Source organism: Elephas maximus, chromosome 24 (genome assembly GCF_024166365.1).
Source record: "Elephas maximus indicus isolate mEleMax1 chromosome 24, mEleMax1 primary haplotype, whole genome shotgun sequence".
In the NCBI taxonomy this organism is placed as follows: domain Eukaryota; kingdom Metazoa; phylum Chordata; class Mammalia; order Proboscidea; family Elephantidae; genus Elephas; species Elephas maximus.
The window spans coordinates 22299458-22319937 of NC_064842.1; the positions used below are offsets into that span (position 1 = coordinate 22299458).

Genomic DNA, 20480 nt, shown 5'->3' on the forward strand with positions numbered 1-20480 from the left:
TAATGGAAAAATCAAAATTACAGCCCAGGTCTCCTCTCCATACACCTCATTCTGAACCTCTGGTTTCACTCAAGAAGTACTCAGAACAGGGGAGCCTTTTCCCGATTATTTCAGCAAGAGGCTCAAGACAAATGGTCATTGGCTCTAATTGATCTGGCTTTGGCCAAGCCCAACCCTAGAAAGGGCAGGTAGACTCAGCACCACTGAAATCCCTGGATCTAAGAATGGTAAAGGGGGGCCTTCAGAGCATTCCTCCTTCTCCTGGTAACAAAACTTAACTTCCCTTTGGGAAATCGCCCCTTTATTCATCTCACTAGTGAGGAAACGGAGGCCCAAAGAGCTGAAGTCACAGACCTATGGCAGAGCTGAATATTACCAAATAATTATAGAGTGCTTATAATTTGCAAGACACTGTCCTAAGGACTAAGAACAAGGATAAATATTGTCCTTGTGCCTAAGAAGCTTAGAGACCCTTGGGGAGACAGACCCAAAACACCAAACACAACTATGAAATAAAATGGCAAGTACCACACAGGAAAATAATTAAAATTCTGCCTTGGGTAGAAGGGGGTGGGGAGGCTGGAAAAGGTTATTTTCATACTATCTCATAAACTTTTCTTATACTTGTGACAGTATTGCAACATCAGTGCACTGGAAAATAATGATATCAAATCTTGCAGAGCCTGGCACATGGGAAGTATTAAGGATTTATGGGATGAATGATTGAAAGGATGAGGTGGGTCTTATTTGACGAAGCCCAATATTATTAAAACTTGGTCTTGACTTACATGTCCTGGGTCTGTAGTTCATGTGTGTTTCCACCAGCTGCTGCTACTTCTAAGGATTCCATTTTGTTCACTTTCACAAGATTTGCAAATGGGGGAGGAGGGGAGAGTTGTAAAGTGTTGGCACTGGCTTTTCCTCTGAACTTTGAACAACATTCTTCTGGTCGTCTTAGCTGTTTCATTATGAATCATCTCCTTATATTAATAGAAACTTGTTTAGCTTTCAAAAAAAACTTTACCAGATCACGATACAGTTCACCAATGATCTGTTTGATTAGTTTCCAGAACTAAAAAATGTAATGATTTTATAAAACACATAGGCTTCTATAAATCTTTGGGTCTAAGTCTATAAAAAAGCAATGTAGGAATTTCATTTCTATTGTGCTGAGTTTTGATGATCAAGATTTAGCACAAGACAAGTTAAGTGTAGCTAACTTGTTCTTACACCAGGGCCTTCCAATCTTCCTTTCTCTTCCCTCTCCTACTTCCTGGGTTTCTCTTTTCCACCTATCAGCTGTTGAATACCCAACTGTACCTTCACAATGTCCAGTGTCCTCAATACTGTCATGTTTAGGTTTGCCTAGCCTACCGCCACTGCTGACAATACCAGTTACTTTTCCAGAATTAAAATTTAAGTTCATTGATTATGAGAGTTATTCAGCAGTTAGAGTCCTTTTTTATGTAATCACCTGTAGCTGGTCTCTAGATGGAGCAATTTCTGCTCACTAGAAAATTTTTTTTTTTTTAGAGACTAGATCATCAAAGCTGCAGAGGCTTAGATCATCAGCTACAGAGACTTAGATTAAGAAGCTTTTCAATGGCCACGAACCAACCACATTCAAGGTGTGGCTCCATTCAGCCTGAACTTAGGTTTTCTATGTGAGAATTCCTCAAAAAAAAAAAAAAAAAAGGTAGTGTAAAATCTGTAAATATTTTTGGCAAAACCAAAATATAATTACCTTAATATCCATGCCATTTTACCTTTATAAACCTGTCTTCTATAACTCTTCCAAGTGATATGATTAATTTTTCAGAAACGGGATTTTCGGGTATTTAGGTAATTGATACTGGCAAAATGCTGCTATACAGTTCCCTAGAAATTACCAGAACTGCCTAGAAATTATTTTTTTGGTGGAAACTGTAGTTATATAAATCACCTTAATGCTTGAGTTGGGTGACCTTTTGGGATTGAGTGTGAGCTGAACGCAGACCATCAGTCACTTCTATTTTGCTCTGCACATCATGTCGTTGTTAGGTGCCATCGAGTTGGTTCTGACTCACAGCAACCGTACATATAACAGAACGAAACACTGCCGGGTCCTGCACCATCTTCACAATCATTGTTATATTTGAGCCCATTGTTGCAACCATTGTGTCAACCCATCTCATTGAGGGCCTTCCTCTTTTTCACTGACCTTCTACTTTACCGAGCATGATGTCCTCCAGGGACTGGTTCCTCCTGATAACATGTCCAAAGTAAATGAGATGAAGTCTCGCCATCCCTGCTTCTAATGAACATTCTGGCTGTACGTCTTCCAAGACAGATTTGTTCATTCTTTTGGCAGTCCATGTTATAGTCAATATTTTTCGCCAACACCGTTAATTCAAAGGGGTCAATTCTTCCTCGATCTTCGTTATTCATTGTCCAGCTTTTGCATGTAGATGAGGTGATTCAAAATACCATGGCTTGGGTCAGGCGCATGGTAGTCCTCAAGGTGCCATCTATGCATATCATAAAACCCAGCAAAAAAAAAAAAAGCATATCATAGCGCCTCTAAAAGATCTTACTGTGGTAATGTGAGTCCTGATGGACCATTAGTCCTGCCCACCTTTGTGTGTGTGTGTGTGTATTTTGTAAATCTCTGGCTCCTGAAGAATGGTACTACAGAAAATCTGATAATTACTTTGTCATCTCTACATAGTATTTCTGCTTAGACTGAATGTCATGTCCTTTTTTCTCAGATTACTCATTCATCACAAGTGAAGATGCCCCTGTGCCTGTAAGTCAATGTGTATTTTCTAATTACAATAGGAATTTATATGTTTGTAGTGACCTTAGAGTAATACAGAAATGTATAGAGAACAAAAATCACCAGTTGATACTGTAATAATAACATTTAGAGATAACTACTGTTAACATTTTATATTTATTTTGCTACTGTTTTTAATATGCATGGATGTGTATCAATGCTATATGTACGATTTAAAAAAATGAACTTGGCATTATAGTGTATACGTACATTTTTATATTTTTCTCATGTTTCAGTATTTCATAAGCATATTCCTGGGCACATCATTTATATATATTCCATCATTAAGGATGTATCTTAGATTGCCTTATATGCACGCCAAAACTGGACAATGAGTAAGGAAGACTAAAGAAGAATTGATGCCTTTAATTCATGGTGTTGGCAAGAATATTGACTATACCATGGACTGCCAGAAGAAAAAAAAATCTGTTTTGAAAGAAGAACAGCCAGAGTGTTCCTTGGAAGCGAGGATGGCAACACTTGTCTCACGTATTTTGGACACATCAGGGAGGACCAGACCCTGGAGAAGGGCATCATGTTTGATAAAGTAGAGAGTCAGCAAAAAAGAGGAAGACCCTCAATGAGATGGATTGATACAGTGGCTATAACAATGGACTCAAGCATAACAACGATTGTGAGGATGGTGCAGGACCGGGCAGTGTTTTGGTCTGTTGTACAGTGGTAGAGTCAGAACGAACTCTACAGCACCCAGCAAGCAAGCAGCAGCAACTGGCCATCACAGTTTCAGTTGCCAGCTATGAGAGATCATTCAACAATTTAACACCAATTGCACTGGGCACTCTTTTCCGGAGTTAGGTCCCTGGTGTGTGGTCAGGTACTCTGCTTCTTCCCCAGAGTCTTTCGCTGGCAGGATCCATTTTGTGTTGTTCAGGGCCCTCTCATTTAAGAACTTAGACTTCTGCCAGCTCTTTGTCAGTTCCACTTTCACTATTCCTCCCATGATACAGGGTATTTTCATTAAAAAATTTTTCAACTATATGAAAGGTTAAAAATGTTGTCACAGTCTTCTTTTACATTTTATTTCTTTGAATAAAAGATTGAACATTGTTTCTTGTGTGTTTTTTCCTAATGTGCATTGATTTTGTATACTCACTATTTATGCCCTTTGCCCATTTTTTTCTATTGGGTTGTTAAGGTTTTTACATTTTTTTGATTTCGGACCTCAGCAATGGACAGTTGAGTTAGCGACATTCCTCTTTTTGTGAGCACTGTCAGCATTTCCCGCTTTTATCCTGATTACTGTTTCCCATTTCACTGTCTAATACTCCTACCCCTGCTGACACACAGGCTTCCTAAAGTACTTAATGAATATCCTTTTATTTACGTGGATTTTTAAAAATTGTTCTTTAAATGAAAGTTTACAGCTCAAGTTTCTTATACAAAAATTTATACTCACATTGTTATGTGACCTTAGTTTCTCTCTCTATAATGTGACAGTACACTCGTCCTTCCCACCCCGAATTTCCTGTGTCTATTCAACCAGCTCCTATCCCTTTCTGCCTTCTCATCTCACCTCCAGACAGGAGCTGCCCATTTAGCCTATGTATCTACTTAAACTAAGAAGCACACTCTTCTTAATTATCATTTTATGTCTTATAGTCCAGTCTAATCTTTGTCTGAAGAGTTGACTTAGGGAATGATTTTAGTTGTGGGTTAACAGAGAATCTGGGGGCCATGACTTCCGGGGTTGTCCAGTCTCAGTCAGATCATTAAGTCTGGTCTTTTTACTAGAATTTGAGTTCTGCACCCCACTTTCCTCCTGCTCCGTCAGCGACTCTGTGTTGTGTTCCCTGTCAGGGCAGCCAATCATGGTAGCTGGGCACCATCCAGTTCTTCTGGCCTCAGGTTGATGGAGTCTCTGGTTTATGTGGCCCTTTCTGTCTCTTGGGCTCATATTTTCCTTCCGTCTTTGTTGTTCTTCCTTTGCTCTAGGTGGATGGGGACAAATGGATGCATCTTAGACAGCTGCTCGCTAGCTTTTATGACCCCAGGCACCATTCACCAAAGTAGGATGCAGAACATTTTCTTAATAAACTTTGTTATGCCAGTTGACCTAGATGTCCCCTGAAACCATGGTCCCCAGATCCCTGCCCCTGCTACCCCTTCCCTCGAAGTATTTGGTTGTATTCAGGAAACTTCTTAGCTTTTGGTTTAGTTCAGTTGTGCTGATGTCTCCTGTATTGTGTGTTGTCCTTCCCTTCACCTAAGATAAGCCATGTCTACTCTCTAGTTGGTGAAGTCTCCTCTCCCTCCCTCCCCAGCCTCATAACCATCAAAGAATGTTTTCTGCTGTATTTAAACCTTTTCTTGAGTTCTTACAATAGTGGTCTCATAAAATCTTTGTCCTTTTGTGACTAATTTCACTCAGCATAATGCCCTCCAGATTCATCCATGTTGTGAGATGTTTCATGGATTCATCATTGTTCTTTATTGTTGCATGGTATTCTACTGTGTGAATATACCATAATTTGTTTATCCATTCGTCTGTTGATGGGCATCTAGGTTGTTTCCATCTTTTTGCTATTGTGAACAGTGCTGCAATGAACATGGGTGTGCATGTATCTATTCATGTGACGGCTCTTATTTTGGTAGGGTATATTCCAAGGAATGGAATTCCTGGGTCCTATGGTACTTCTATTTCTAGCTTTTTAAGGAAGCTCTAAATTGATTTCCAAAGTGGTTATACCATTTTACATTCCCACCAGCAGTGTGTAAGTGTTCTAATCTCTTCACAACCTCTCCAACATCTATTATTTTGTGTTTTTTTGGGTTAATGCTAGCCTTGTTGGGATGAGATGGTATCTCATTGTAGTTTTGATTTACATTTCTCTAATGGCTAATGATTGAGAGTATTTTCTCAAGTATCTGTCAGCTGCCTGAATGTCTTCTTTGGTAAAGTGCCTATTCATATCCTTTGCCCATTTTTTAACTGGGTTATTTGTCTTTCTGTTGTTGAGGTTTTCCAGTATCTTGTAGATTTGAGAGATTAGACCCTGACTGAGTATGTCATAGCCAAAATTTTTTTCCCAGTCTGTAGGTTGTCTTTTTGCTCTTTTGGTAAAGTCTTTTGATGAGCATGTTTGATTTTTAGGAGCTCCCAGTTATCTAGTTTCTCTTCTGGTGTTTCTGCATTGTTAGTAATGTTTTGTATACTGTTTATGCCATGTATTAGGGCTGCTAATGTTGTCCCTATTTTTTCTTCCATGATCTTTATCGTTTTAGATTTTATATTTAGGTCTTTGATCAATTTTGAGTTAACTTTTGTGCATGGTGTGAGTATGGGTCTTGTTTCATTTTTTGCAGATGGATATCCAGTTATGCCAGCAGCATTTGTTAAGGAGACTGTCTTTCCCCCCATTTACTGGACTGTGGGCCTTTGTCAAATATCAGTTGCTCATAGGTAGATAAATTTACATCTGCATTCTCAATTCTGTTCCATTGGTCTATGTGTCTTTTGTTGTACCAATACCAGGGTGTTTGACTACTGTGATGGTATAATAGGTTCTAAAATCAGGTAGTGTGGGGTCTCTCACTTTATTCTTCTTCTTCAGTAATGCTTACTTATCCGGGGCATCTTCCCTTTGCATATGAAGTTGGTGATTTGTTTCTCCATCGCATTAAAAAATGGCATTGGAAATTGGATCAGGATTGCATTGTATCCATAGATCGCTTTGGGTAGAATTGACATTTTCACAATGTTGAGTGTTCCTATCCATGAGCAAGGTATGTTTTTCCACTTATGTGAGTCTCTTTTGGTTTCTTGCAGTAATGTCTTGTAGTTTTCTTTGTATAGGTCTTTTATGTCTCTGGTTAGATTTATTCCTAAGTATTTTGTCTTTTGAGGGGCTATTATAAATTGTACTGATTTGATGACTTCCTCTTGGATGTTCTTTTTGTTGGTGTAGAGGAATCCAACTGATTTTTTAATGTTTATCTTGTATCCTGATACTTTGCCGAAATCTTCTATTAGTTCCAATAGTTTTCTTGTGGGTTCTTTGAGGTTTTCTGCATATAAGATCATATCATCTGCAAATAGAGATGCTTTTACTTCTTCCTTACTAATCTGGATGCCCTTTATTTCTTTTTCTAGCCTAATTGCTCTGGCTTGGACCTCCAGCACAATGATGAATAGGAGTGGTGATAAAGGGCATCCTTGTCTGGTTCCTGATCTCAAGGGGAATGCTTTCAGGCTTTCTCCATGTAGGATGATGCTGGCTGTTGGCTTTGTATAAGTGCCCTTTATTATGTTGAGGAATTTCCCTTCTAGTCCTATTTTGCTGAGTTTTTATCGTGAATGGGTGTTGGACTATGTCAAATGCTTTTTCTGCATCAATTGATAAGATCATGTGGTTCTTGTCTTTTATTTATGTGATGGATTACATTGATTGTTTTTCTAATGTTGAACCATCTCTGCATACCTGGTATGAATCCCACTTCGTCATGGTGAATTCTATTGGCTAGAATTTTGTTGAGGATTTTTGTGTCTAAGTTCATGAGGGATATTAGTCTGTAATTTTCTTTTTTTGTGGTGTCTTTACTTGGTTTTGGTATTAGGGTTATGCTGGCATCATAGAATGAGTTTGGGAGTATTCTATCTTTTTCTATGCTCTGAAATATCTTTAGTAGTAGTGGTGTTGTTATGCTTGAGCTCAAGCATAACAGCAATTGTACTGATGGCTCAGGACCGGGCAGTGTTTTGTCCTGTTGTGCATAGGGTGGCTATGAGTCAGAACCGACTCGATGGCACCTAACAACAACAACAACAGTAGTGGGGTTAACTCTTCTTTGAAAGTTTGGTAGAATTCTCCGGTGAAGCCGTAAGGGTGAGGGATTTTTGGGGGGAGAGTTTTTTTTTTTTTAACTACCTTTCAATGTCTTCCTTTGTTATAGGTTTATATAGTTGCTCTACCTCTGTTTGTGTTAGTTTAGGTAGGTAGTGTATTTCTAGAAATTTGTCCATTTCTTTTAGATTTTCAAATTTGTTGGAGTACCATTTTTCATAATATTCTGTTATGATTCTTTTAATTTCAGTTGGGTCTGTTGTGATATCACCCTTTTCATTTCTTGTTTGGGCTATTTGCTTCCTCTCCTGATTTTCTCTTGTCAGTTTGGCCAATGTTTTATCAATTTTGTTGATCTTTTCAAAGAACCAGCTTTTGGTTTTATTAACTCTTTCAATTGTTTTTCTGTTCTATATTTCATTTAATTCTGCTCTAGTTTTTATTAGTTGCTTTCTTCTGGTGCCCGAGGGCTTCTTTTGCTGCTCTCTTTGTATTTGTTCAAGTTGTAGGGTTTTGATTTTGGCCCTTCTTTTTGGGTGTGTGCATTTATTGCTATAAACTAGCGTCTGAGCACTGCTTTTGCTGTATTCCAAAGGTTTTGGTAGGATGTGTGTTCATTCTTATTAATTCTGTGAATTTCTTTAGTCCATCCTTAATTTCTTCTATAACCAAGTAATTTTTGAGCAAGGCGTTGTTCAGTTTTATTTACATGGATTTTTGTAAAATGTGTACTGCTGTATGTATTTTAAATTTACATAAATCAAATGCCATTGTGTTTTGAATTTAGTCCTATTTGTTGTTTTCCCTTAAGCGGTTTTAAAGATCAGTTCATGTTGCTCTATGTTTATCTGGTTTTCAATCCACCAAACCAAACCACCAAACCCATTGCCGTCGAGTTAATTTCTACTCACAGTGACCCTCTAGGACAGAATAGAACTGCCTCCTAGGATTTCTAAGGCGTGGCTGGTAAATTTGAACTACCAACCTTTTGGTTAGCAGCTGAGCTCTTAACCATTGCATCACCAGGGGCTCCCTTTAATCCATAGCATGTGCTTTTACCACACTTTGCATATCCACATTACTCTGATTCTCCCCAAATTTCCTCTCCTTCTCTGCCAGAAACGATGCTAAAATAAAGATACCCCTTCTAGACGTGTGTGAGATTTTTTGGAACGTACGTATCTCCAAACCCCCCCAAAAAACAGTTACTGACAAGCCACTCTGATGCATGTTGACTCCACGTGTATCAGAGCAGAACTGTATTCTGTAGGGTTTTAACGGCTGTGACCTTTCGGGAGGACTTTCTTCTGATGTGTCTCTGAGGTATAGGTTCAAACCACTGAATTTTTGGTTAGCAAGTAGCCCAGCACTTAACTGTTTGTGCCACCCAGGGACGCGCTCTCTCTCTGTATGTATATATATATTCATGTGCATATACATACAGGAGCAGAACTGCTGGGTCATAGGTCATGCATGCACCTAATTTGACTAAGCCCGAGTTGCCCTTCAGAGTAGCTGCTGCAGTCGAAATTGCCACTGTCAGTGCAAGAAAGTTCTAAAGTGGCCGCATCCCTTCCACACTAACCTGACCAGTCCCGCAGGTGAAAGTCATAGCTTATTGTTTTTTAATTTGCATTTCTATGATTATAACATATTTGAGCATCTCTTTTTGGATTTTCTCTTGTGTGTATTGCCTAATCATATAAATTGTATATTTTTTTGTACTTTTCTAGTTGGTTTTTGCTTGTGTTGAGAAATGTTATGATTTTTGTAAATGAAAACTTATTAGTTTTTACTAATTAGTTTATTGATTTGTAAAAACTCTTCCTATATTAAGGATGTTCACTATTTGTATACCATATTTGTTTCAAGTGTTTTCATTAGTATATCGTTTGACTTTTAATTTTATGATTTTTAAAAATATTTCTAAGCTTTAAATTTATCATCCATCTACTAATATTATTTTGTGATTTCATCCAATTCATTTATACTATTGGGCAAAATGGATTGTGTTTTCCTCTGCACTAGCAATGTGCTTTACTGCCTTTTCAAAATATGTTCTTGCCAGAATGTCAGCTAAAGTCGTTCAAAGGTGTATTGTCACTTTTGATCCACTAGAGGCCAATACTTGCTTGAAAGAAACTCATATGCTTTCATAAAACCCGTACCCTTTCCTTTTGAAAGGGTTTAACTAGCTGAAAGAAGTCTTACAGAAAAGAAGAAATTTTCATTTAGATTAACAAACTGGAATGATTTAGAAAAGAAGAATTTGGACAAAAATAAAATGCTGTTTTTAAAGACAAGTAGAAATGATTCAAAGTTGATTTTTAATGAAAAAAATGAAAGCAGAAAATAAAGGTTATAATTTTTTAGTTGCAGGAAGGAAAAACTAAAAAAATTTAAAGGTCCAGCTTCTAATCAAGATGTAGTTTAAGCATTTGTAAATGAAAAGTAGGTAACAAGAAACAGTAAGATAGCTTTTTCTCCCTTTTTCTTTGCTTTGAAAGGCCAGGAGCTGGAGCTAGCCTATCTCTCATATTCTGTAGAAAAAAAAAAAAAATTCTATAGAACTCCTCCACAAACAAGTGAGAAGAAACAGTTCTCAAGCTAAAATGTCAGTTGTTTTAATTCAAATGAGGCCATCTCTACCATGCTGGCCCTGAAGCAGGCACTTGGAAGGTACTTCCTCTAAATCCTGTCCTCTTCTACTTTTAATATTCTTAAAATAACTTTTATCACACAAAAGCAGGCAAATCCACAAAGGGAGGGAAAAGGGAAGGAAGGAAGAAAAGAAGGAAGAAAGGGAGGGAAAGCGGGAGGAAGGGAGGGAGAAAAAATATTCAATATTTTTTGCCGACGTCATAATTCAAAGGCGTCAGTTCTTCTTTGGTCTTCCTTATTCACTGTCCAGCTGTCACATGCATATGAAGCAATTGAAAATACCATGGCTTGGGTCAGGTGCACCTTAGTCCTCAAAGTGACATCCTTGCTTTTTTGCAGCAGATTTGCACAATGCAATATATCATTTGCTTTTTTGACTGCTGCTTCCCTGACTGTGGATTTAAGTAAAATGAAATCCTTGACAACTTCAATATTTTCTGCATTTATCATGATGTTGGTCATTGGTCCAGTTGTGAGGATTTTTGTTTTCTTTGTGTTGAGGTGTAATCCGTACTGAAGGCTGTGGTCTTTGATCTTCATCAGTAAGTGCTTCAAGTCCTCTTTGCTTCCAGCAAGCAAGGCTGTGTCATCTGCATATTGCAGGTTGTTAATGAGTCTTCCTTCAATCCTGATGCTGCATTCTTCTTCACTTCCTCCTGTTTCTCGGATGATTTGCTCAGTGGAGTGTGATGAATCACTTTTGTATGGCCTTTCTTGCTCTGTTCTTGTAACTCCCTACCAAATGACTGTGCAAAAATGGCCCATGGAACCCTAATGAAGGAATCGTTCAATTTCACCATCTCAGTAGGCTTAAAATGAGCCATCTCAGATGTGGAAAGGAGAGGATCTCACCCCCACCAAGAAAGAAGAGCCAGAAACTGTTCTTTGGATCTAGGATCCCTAAGCTGAGACCCTCCTAGACCCAGGAGACAGAGAGAGAGAGTTGTAACACCAAAGACAGCAAGGAGAACAGCAGCAGAGAAACGGTAGCAGCAGAAGCAGCAAAACCAGGAGACTGGCAGGAGACAGCGCAGTGGGCTTCCTAGGCCGCGGAGTGCCTTTGGCCAGGAGGCTTGCTAGAGGTGTAAGACGCCTCAGCCGGGAGGAGCTAGGTTTGCTGACCCAGGGAGCTAGAGCTGAGAGCCTTTGGGCCGAGGTTTACTGGTAGAATGGGGTGTCTTGGGGCACTTATTGGCAGAGCTAAAAGAGCTGTGTAACACTTGCCCAAGCAGGACAGAGGCTGAGGGCTAGCGAGAGGCGCGCCTTGAGAACCACTGGGAAGAAACTGTCCTGATGGAAGAACCGTATCCTGAGCATTCTTCAACCTGAATTTTAATAAACCCCATAATTGTGAGTATGGCCTGTAAGTTCTGTGTGGCCACTGCAATGAATTATCGAATCCAGCAGAGAAGTGGTGTCGTGGGAGGGGCCGTTGGTGTCAGAGTTGGTAATGTGGTGGAAAGAGGAGGCATGTCTGACCTTCACCGCATAGAAATCAGCCTTGGGCTATTGATCTTGATTCTCCTTCCTCCTTGTGCAGTTAGAGGAGGTTAGATGCCGCTGCCAAGCCATTTTTAAACTCAGCATACCGACTGAATAAGTATGGTGAAAGGATAAAACCCTGACACACACCTTTCCTGATTTTAAACCATGAAGTATCCCCTTGTTCTATTCAAATAACAACCTCTCGGTGTATGTACAGATTCTGCATGAGCACAACTAAATGTCCTGAAATTCCCATTCTTTGTAATGTTATCCATAATTTGTTTTGATCCACACAGTTGAATGCCTTTGCATAGTCAATAAAACACGGGTAGACACCTTTCTGGTATTCTCTGCTTTCAGCCAGGATCTATCTGACATCAGCAATGATATCCCTCTTTCCACATCCTTTTCTCAATCTGGCTTAAATTTCTGGCAGTTCCCTGTCAATGTATTTCTCTGAATTATCTTCGGCAAAATTTTACTGGCGTGTCATATTAATGATATTGTTCAATAATTTTTGCATTCTGTTGGATAACCTTTCTTTGGAATGGACACAAATATGTATCTCTTCCAGTCGGTTGGCCAGGTAGTTGTCTTCCAAATTTCTTGGCACAGACGAGTGAATGTTTCCAGTGTTGTATTCATTTGTTGAAATATATCAACTGGTATTCTATCAGTTCCTGGAGCCTTGTTTTTCACCAGTACTATTACATTATAAAAACCAAAACCAAACCCAGTGCCATCGAGTCGATTCTGACTCATAGCGACCCTATAGGACAAAGTAGAACTGCCCCATAGAGTTTCCAAGGAGCACCTGGCGGATTCGAACTGCTGACCCTTTGGTTAGCAGCCATAGCACTTAACCACTACGCCATCAGGGTTTCCAAATTACATTATAGTATGTTTTAATAGGTGGAAGGGCTAGTCTGTTCTATTTTTTAAAGATATTTAAGAATAAACATAAAGATTTTTATTTACCATTTGAACTTTAGATTTTCTTGCTTAAAAAAGTTGTACTTTTATTGACCATTTAAAATTTATGTAGTAGTGTAGGGAGAATTTTCATTGTTATAATGCCAAGACTTCTGAGCCAATAACAAATACTATTCTACTTAAGTCGTTTATGTCCCTCAGTTTAAATATTTTATTAAAAAAATTAATCCTACAAATTAAATTTTTTAATACATGGTTTACATTTTTTAATCCAGACCTTGCATTTTTATTGTCAAATTTATTCCTAAGCAGTTAATATTTTAATTGCTATTTTATATGATTAACTTTTCTCCCATTATACTACTATTATTGTTTGTACACTGGGGAGCTATTGATTTTTTTTTTTGCATTAATTTTTTACCTAGGCAACTTACTTATTGTTTATAATGGCCTTTGAGTTAATTCTGTTGGGTTTTCCAGGTATACAGTCATATGAGAATAATATTTTATATTAATATTTAAAATTAATATAAAATATTTAATATTTTAATAATAGTATTTAATTCTTTCTGTCTTGATTTTTAAGAAACAGAGTGAAGGAAATACTAAAAATGTAAGGTTGCATAACTTATCTTTGTTGTACATGGAACCATCATTTGTAGAATAAACATCTGGGATATAGAGTATAGATTAGGTACATTTCTAAATGAAGGAGAGAGAGACTATAAAATAATAATGATCTGTTGATAGTCCTGAGAAAATTAGAAAGCCTAGTTCAACCCTGGGGGCGTAGTGGTTAAGTGTTATGGCTGTTAACCAAGAGGTCAGCAGTTGGAATCCTCCAGGCACTCCTCGGAAACTCTACGGGGCAGTTCTAATCTGTCCTACAGGGTCGCTGTGAGTCGGAATCGACTCAATGGCAGTGGGTTTGGGTTTTGGGTTTAGTTAATAGCCAAATACACATAATGAACATGAACATTATGGACATTAAAAATCCATTCAATATTTTATAACATGGCACCTAAATTGAACTCTCAGGCCATACTATCCTTCTCGTTGTCACTGCCATGTTCAAGTTACATAGGCATGCCCTTTGAGCCTGCTGCAGCAGCGGCTAATGAAAAGAGAGAACCTCTGTCCTCTTATCTGCCAGCAAAAGCTGCGGCTAATGGACAGTGATTACCCTGGCCTGTTTCTTATTTTTCCTCAGTCAGAAATGAAAGAACTCTCCCTGACTCTTAATAAAAAGAAGAAGAAAAAAAATAATTTGAGAGCACCGCTGGATTCCATTGAATATGACTCCGTAAAGGACTGACTGGAAGCAAAAGATGAAAACCCTTATTGCTATTATCAGTATGTGGACTGCTGTGCATCTCATTATCCTGGAGAAGAATCACCTTCTAATGGGCTGGGTGGTTGGCTTCACTGTTTTAGAGGCACCTCACAGCCTAGCTGCTTACTTTAAGTTGGCCCTGCTGCATTGGCAAACAGCCTGCTTCCCCCTGCCAAAGGTATTTTGGATTCAGTTACATTTTGCATATTTATTTTTACACTTTCTTTTTTAACCGAACAATAAATCTGTCTTCTTTTTGTGCTAAAGGAAGGAGCCCTGGTGGTACAATGGTTAAGTGCTTGGCTGCTAACCAAAAGGTCGGCGGTTTGAATCTACCAGCTGCTCTGTGGGAGAAATATGTGGCAGTCTGTTTCCGTAAAGATTTATGCCTGGCAGTTTTACTCCGTCCTATAGGGTCTCTCTGAGTCGGCCGACTCAATGGCAGTGGGTTTTGGTGTGGTGTGTGCTAAAAGACAGGAATAATGCTAAATTTTGTGTACATTTCAGCATTTCTGTTAGATAGTCCAGTAAATTATCCAGACCTTTTTTATGCATTTTCATACAGACATAGAGATATCCAGCTAGATAGAGCTGTGGAAGAAAAACAGACTGATAATGATTACACAGGTTTAGCTACATAAATAAATAAAAGAAAAAAACCAAACCTAGTGCCGTCAAGTCAATTCTGACTCATAGCGACCCTATAGGACAGAGTAGAACTGCCCCACAGCGTTTCCAAAGAGCGCCTGGTGGTTTCGAACTGCGGACTCTTTGGTTAGCAGCCGTAGCACTCAACCACTATGCCACCAGGGTTTCCAGCTACATAAATAGGCACATACAATAAGTATTGTTTAAAACCAAAACCAAACCAGTTTTTGTGGGGTCAATTCCGACTCACGGTGACCTCCAGGTGTGTCAGAGTAGAACTGTGCTCTGGAGGGTTTTCAATGGCTGATTTTTCAGAAGTAGATAGCCAAGCCTTTTTTCTAAAGCACCTCTGGGTGGACTTAAACCTCCACCCTTTCAGTTAGCAGCTGAATGTGTTAATTGCTGCACCACACAGGGACTTGCAATATTATTTAGACTTGCCTTTTTCACTTTAGCAGTACATCTTGACTTTTGATCTCAAAATGTATCTCATTTGTTTAATGACTTATAATTACATTGTATGAATCTAATATAACTTAATTAACTATTCCCTTATTGATGGGCATTTGGCAACAAGTCATCGTTTTATATCCCCTTCCTTTTTATCTATAGTAGCCAGAATTGAGAATGAGGATAGTAGTACCAGAATCTGAGTTTTGCCCAGAGCAGGAGAATTTTCTAGTGGAGCATGTCCACTCCGTGGCAGTTGGGATCAGCAGAGAGAGTTGGGGGCTGTGGTGAGGGCCATCAGTTGTGAACTGACAGCGTTGGCGAGTGGTCTGGCCCCAGGGGTGATCTTTAGAGGAACCATAGTAATTGGCGTGGTAACTTCAAGCACTCAGGCTTAGCAACTGCAACATTGGAGCAAAATGGCAATACTGGTCATATTTATTTTCCATAATACTGAAATACTGTCACCAATGCAGGCATTATTAGCAGTATTTTATTAAAAAGCATGATATGGTACCATCATTTTATACACTTTGACCTCAGAAAATAATGAACCTGAGAGTCGGGCCAAGGACTGAAATTCTTCTGACCTTCCAGCCTAAATCTCTCAGTAAGTTATGGAATTAGTTAAAATAAGGGATCCTATGTGAAGAGAGTGTGGCTGTAAGAACATGAAGCTGATCCTCTCAGGAAACAAGGGAAATTGAACCAGACATCTAGGAACCTCTTCATCCTGTCCTCCCATTCCTCCCTAATTGCTCTATCCTACTCCATTTTCCTAAGGATTTCCTTCCTAACCCCCAGATCCATTCAAATTCCAATAGGGCTTTCTGGAAGTTCATTGGAACTAAACTCTCTCTGGGGGAAATAAAAATGCTATAAGAAAAAAAAAAAAAACTCAGCCTCACTAGTAGTTTAGGAAATGGCAATTAACACAACAAAATGACACTTTGAACAGGTTTTCAAAGAGAAGTGATGGAGTCAGAATGAATAAAAATGAGACCTTTCTAGTCAGGTGCACATTTATTTGATATGAAATTTGAATGCCTGTGTAATCTCTGAATATGTCACATAATATAAATAATTCAGAGTTTGGTGAGGAACTGAGTTTTTTAATTCTTATGGAATCCAGAATTCCACAAGAGGTTGAAATGACCACATGGAGGTTCAAACACCCCTCCCAAACTACCGCCCTAAGATGATCTTTGAGCCTTATACCTTGAGAAAACAGGCTTTCTGAAAGTCATCTTTAAGGCAAACAATAACCCATTGCCATTGACTTGATTCCAACTCATGGCAGCCCTGTGGGACAGAGTAGAACTGTAGCCATAGGGTCTCCAAGACTTTAAATCTTTGCAGAAGCAGACTGCCACATCTTTAGCAATTGAGCATTTTAACCACTGCACCACCACGGATCCTCAAGTCAAATAAAAGTCTAGCTTAATTAAAAAAGAACGTTTGCCTTGGGCATTATGCTTTTTTGAAGAATCATCTATGAGTAGTTTCAACAACAGAAACTTCAAAGGTCAGACTAGAAGCTATGTTTTAGGATAAATCAGTGATTATCTGAATTATTCTTCAAGATACTGTTGTGTTGACCAAAGTAGCTGTGGAAATGGGTACAGTCTGTAAGATTAAAGGCCAAAGCATCTTTGCATAAGTAGCGTACTCTGTTTAATAAATCTGCTTTCCACAGGTGTAAACCTGTTTATCTCTATGTTCTTTCTTCCCAAAATGCATAACCTCAATCTAATCATGAGAAAATATCAGACAATTCCCAATTTGGGGCTCAAAATATTTCACCAGCTCTCCTCTAAACAGTCAAGATCATCTAAAACAAGGAAAATTTGTGAAGCCATCACAGCCAAGCAAGTTAATGTAATGGGTTTCTGGGACATGAAAAGGTCATTAGATAAAACTAAGAAAATACGAATAAATGTTGGCTTTAATTAATACTAATATTAAAAAAAAGAAAATGTTGCATGCCCAAGTTATTATGTAAACACTCTTCCGGCCCTGTTTCCATGGCAATGTATAATTACTAGCGATAAACTGAGATGGGGTATAAGAACCTTTGAAATACTTTTCTCTTTTGGAATATTTTCTACTCTCTAGTCAGAAATGCTGCTCTGATTTGCAAATTGTGTACTAAATAAACTTCAATCAATTTCTATTATTGGCTTGATATTAGATTTTTGAAATGCTGAACTAATGGTACTACGCCAGGAACAATACCAGAAAATAATTGGTTCTTGAAAATAGCATGCTATTCTGGAGTATCAGAATACTGCAAACCTGCATTTCATTAATTAGTTAGGTCATGACAGGAAAGACCTAACATGGTAAAGTATCAGGATAAGATATCAAGGTGAAAACAAGGGGAAACCCAGAAAATAAGGTTGCGTAGCTTGTGTCAAAATAATCAAGGCATATGGGGTTTATCTGAACAGTTCATCTCTATGTGTACAGGAAGATCCCTGTTTCCAAAAATACAGATGTTTAGTCCTAGGTCAGTTGCAATGAATTTTTAAGGGGGAAAGAAGAGGAAACATAAAGCAGAAAAAGTACAATTTGGCTCCCTTTCCTTCCTGAGACAGCCGGGTGGTCCTTCTGGTCTGCCTAGCCCCCAGTCATTTGCACAATAAAGGTATCTCAATTATGCAGGAGACTCCAAAGGTTTAGGATTATTGTCTCAAGTAACAGGGAAGGTTAAATTCTTTTTACAAGACAGACATTAAATGAGTTCATGGTTAGCAAATGTCTTTGTCACAAAGGGAAATCTATAGGGCTGCATGGTCACTGTGCTAAACGGAAAGGTCAATGGTTCCAACCCACCAGCTTCTCCTTGGAAGAAAGATGTGACAGCCTGCTTCCCTTAAGATTATAGCCTTGGAGTCCCTGGACACCCTTTCAGCTCAGTAATGAGGTCACTCCTGAGATTCACCCTCAGCCGAAGATTGAACAGTCCCTTGGAACAAAACAAGACTAAACGGGTGCACCAGCCCTGGGACAGGGACTGGAAATTAAGAAAGAACAGGACGGCTGGTAATAGGGAACCTGGAGTTGAGAAGGGAGAGTGTTGACATGTTGTGGGGCTGTTGACCAATGTCATACAACAATGTGTGTACTATTTGATGAAAAACTAGTTTGTTCTGTAAACCTTCATCTAAAGTTCAGTTAAAAAAAAAAAAAAAAGATTATAGCCTTGGAAATCCTATGGGCAGTGCTACTCTGTCCTACAGGGTCACTATGAGGTGGAAATTGATTCTTTGGCAATAGGTTTGTGTCTCTACGTTATTTCTTTTGATCTGTTTTTAGAGTACATTTCACAATGGTCGGTGACCTCTGTGACCTTTCCTATGCATTCAGAATAACCTGACAACCCGGGCCTCAGTTTTTTTGTTTTTTTAATACCCGGAATAGTGAAAAGGGCCTGGATTTTGAGTCAGAAAGCCTAGACTTAGAGTCCTGACTCTTTCACTTACAAAGGCTGTTGGATTTTGGACAAGTTCTGCCTCCCTCATTGGGCCTTGCTTTCCTTATCAATACAGTGAGCATAATAGCACTGCTCTGCCTCTTTCCTGGGGGGGGGGGGACTGTAAGATCATATGAATAAAATATTGGTAACAAAACCTGTGAAAATGAGACCTGAGACTGCAGGATACAATGTTCCCTTATTTAAAATTTTGAATGTTGGAAAAGAAACAACATGTTGCAGGTCACATCTTTTGATTTTGCTTTCAAACTCTGCATAAAGGTGGACCCGTCTGCCATAACACTCTTTCTTTAATGTTCCCCTACTCTTAAAAAAAAACTCTTACTTAGATGTAAATTATGAGGAAATTTTGAGTTACAGGATGAGGTAAAATTTCCTTTGTTAGCTCATACTTCTCATAGATGAATTAAGTTCAACATCTTCTGTACAGTTGAGTTGTTTCTGACTCAGTGACCCTGTAGGACAGAGTAGAACTGTCCAATAGAGTGTCCTAGATTGTAATCTTTATGGGAGCAGATCACCAGGTCTTTTCTCCTATAGAACAGCTGGTGGGTTTGAACCACTAACCTTTCCATTAGCAGCCGAAAGCTTTAATCATTGTGCCACCAGGGCCATTGTCAACTCCATTCAGAACAAACTGTCCTGAATCAAAAAATTGCTTTTTATAGTGTACTATTCAGAGTTAAGGGGCCAGTTTTTTTCTTCTATATGTGCTAGACCGCCTTCAGTTATTTCAAAGCAAACCCTAGACATCTTATCAATGGGCCCTTTGGATTTGATGTTTAATTCCAACTGTCTTTGATTCATGGGTATCTGCTTTACAACTGGTGACTGAGCATAAACTATGCTCTCTCCCCACTTCCCTGGTATTGAACCTCATTGGGCATTGGAGCCTTGGGTCACTTGTTTGCTTGGAAAGGGAATTTAGATAAGCCCTGGCAATCACCCTGTACCTACGTTGTTTGGTCCTACCTTTTTCTTGCTCTCTCACTCTGCCTTTGGACTCTAGCTCCAATCTTGCCTTTAGCATCATAGTAATGTTTGTTTCTCCTGAGCTGGGTTGTCACTTTCTCTTATGGGACAATGGTGTGGACTTGCTTTTCTAACCTTTCTTGACTTTTGCTTCTTCAGGCAGGTTACTTCCTAGCTCCAGCTCCACAAATTCCAACTTTTGGCAGCACTGGTTCAGCGCCAGCCTCACTAAAAGGGGGAAAAGGGCATATGAATATGATATTGCTTTCTTTTGTGTGTGGCATCGTCTCTACTTCAGCTGCTTCCTTGAGTTACCCTCTGATGGTTGCTCTGTTATCATTCTTCCAGGCAGGATTAGCCAGTTCAACATTTTGTGTCGGTGTCATGATAACTACTGGGCAGAAGAAGGGAAATACCCTACTCCCCTACCTGTGCTAAACTCTGCCAGTAGACCACCATCATATTCTTTGGCCTTATGATCTCAGTTTTCTGTAGCACTTTTAGGTCAGCAGCTCTTTCTCTTGACTTGCTTTTTGGAAACCATGCAGCCTCCTTTACCCAGCAACCCTAGGGAGGAAACCAGGAAGTACGTCTCCCTGAGACTAGACTGGAAGACCATTTAAGTGACCCAGTTTTGTGGAGTTCAAAATTGTTCCTCACAAACTCATCAGCCTCTCTGTTCCTGGAATGCCTTGGACCTCTTCCATCTGGTGAGAGCTTTCCTGACGCAGTACCCAATGCTGGGGGGTGGGAGGGGCTCTTATTCCCCAATTGCTCTGGAGGTGCTGGTTTAGCTTTGGAACCAATAATCTGCCCTAAGAATTCCAGTCCTTATTTCATTCTTTAAGTTCAGGCTTATAAGCAACAAGTTGACTGCAGACCCAT

General features: G+C 39.1%; 1 long non-coding RNA gene across 2 annotated transcripts in view; it reads left to right on the plus strand.

Annotated features, from left to right (window-relative positions):
- Positions 1-20480, plus strand: part of LOC126066837 (uncharacterized) — a 108276-nt gene that overhangs the window by 7791 nt on the left and 80005 nt on the right. The window contains exons 2-3 of one of the 2 annotated variants that reach the window (XR_007515273.1): positions 2748-2785; positions 3052-3832. This is a non-coding gene — a long non-coding RNA (uncharacterized LOC126066837). Of the gene's footprint in view, positions 1-2747; positions 2786-3051; positions 3833-20480 lie in introns of those variants that run through there. The other variant, XR_007515272.1, reaches the window with a different exon arrangement.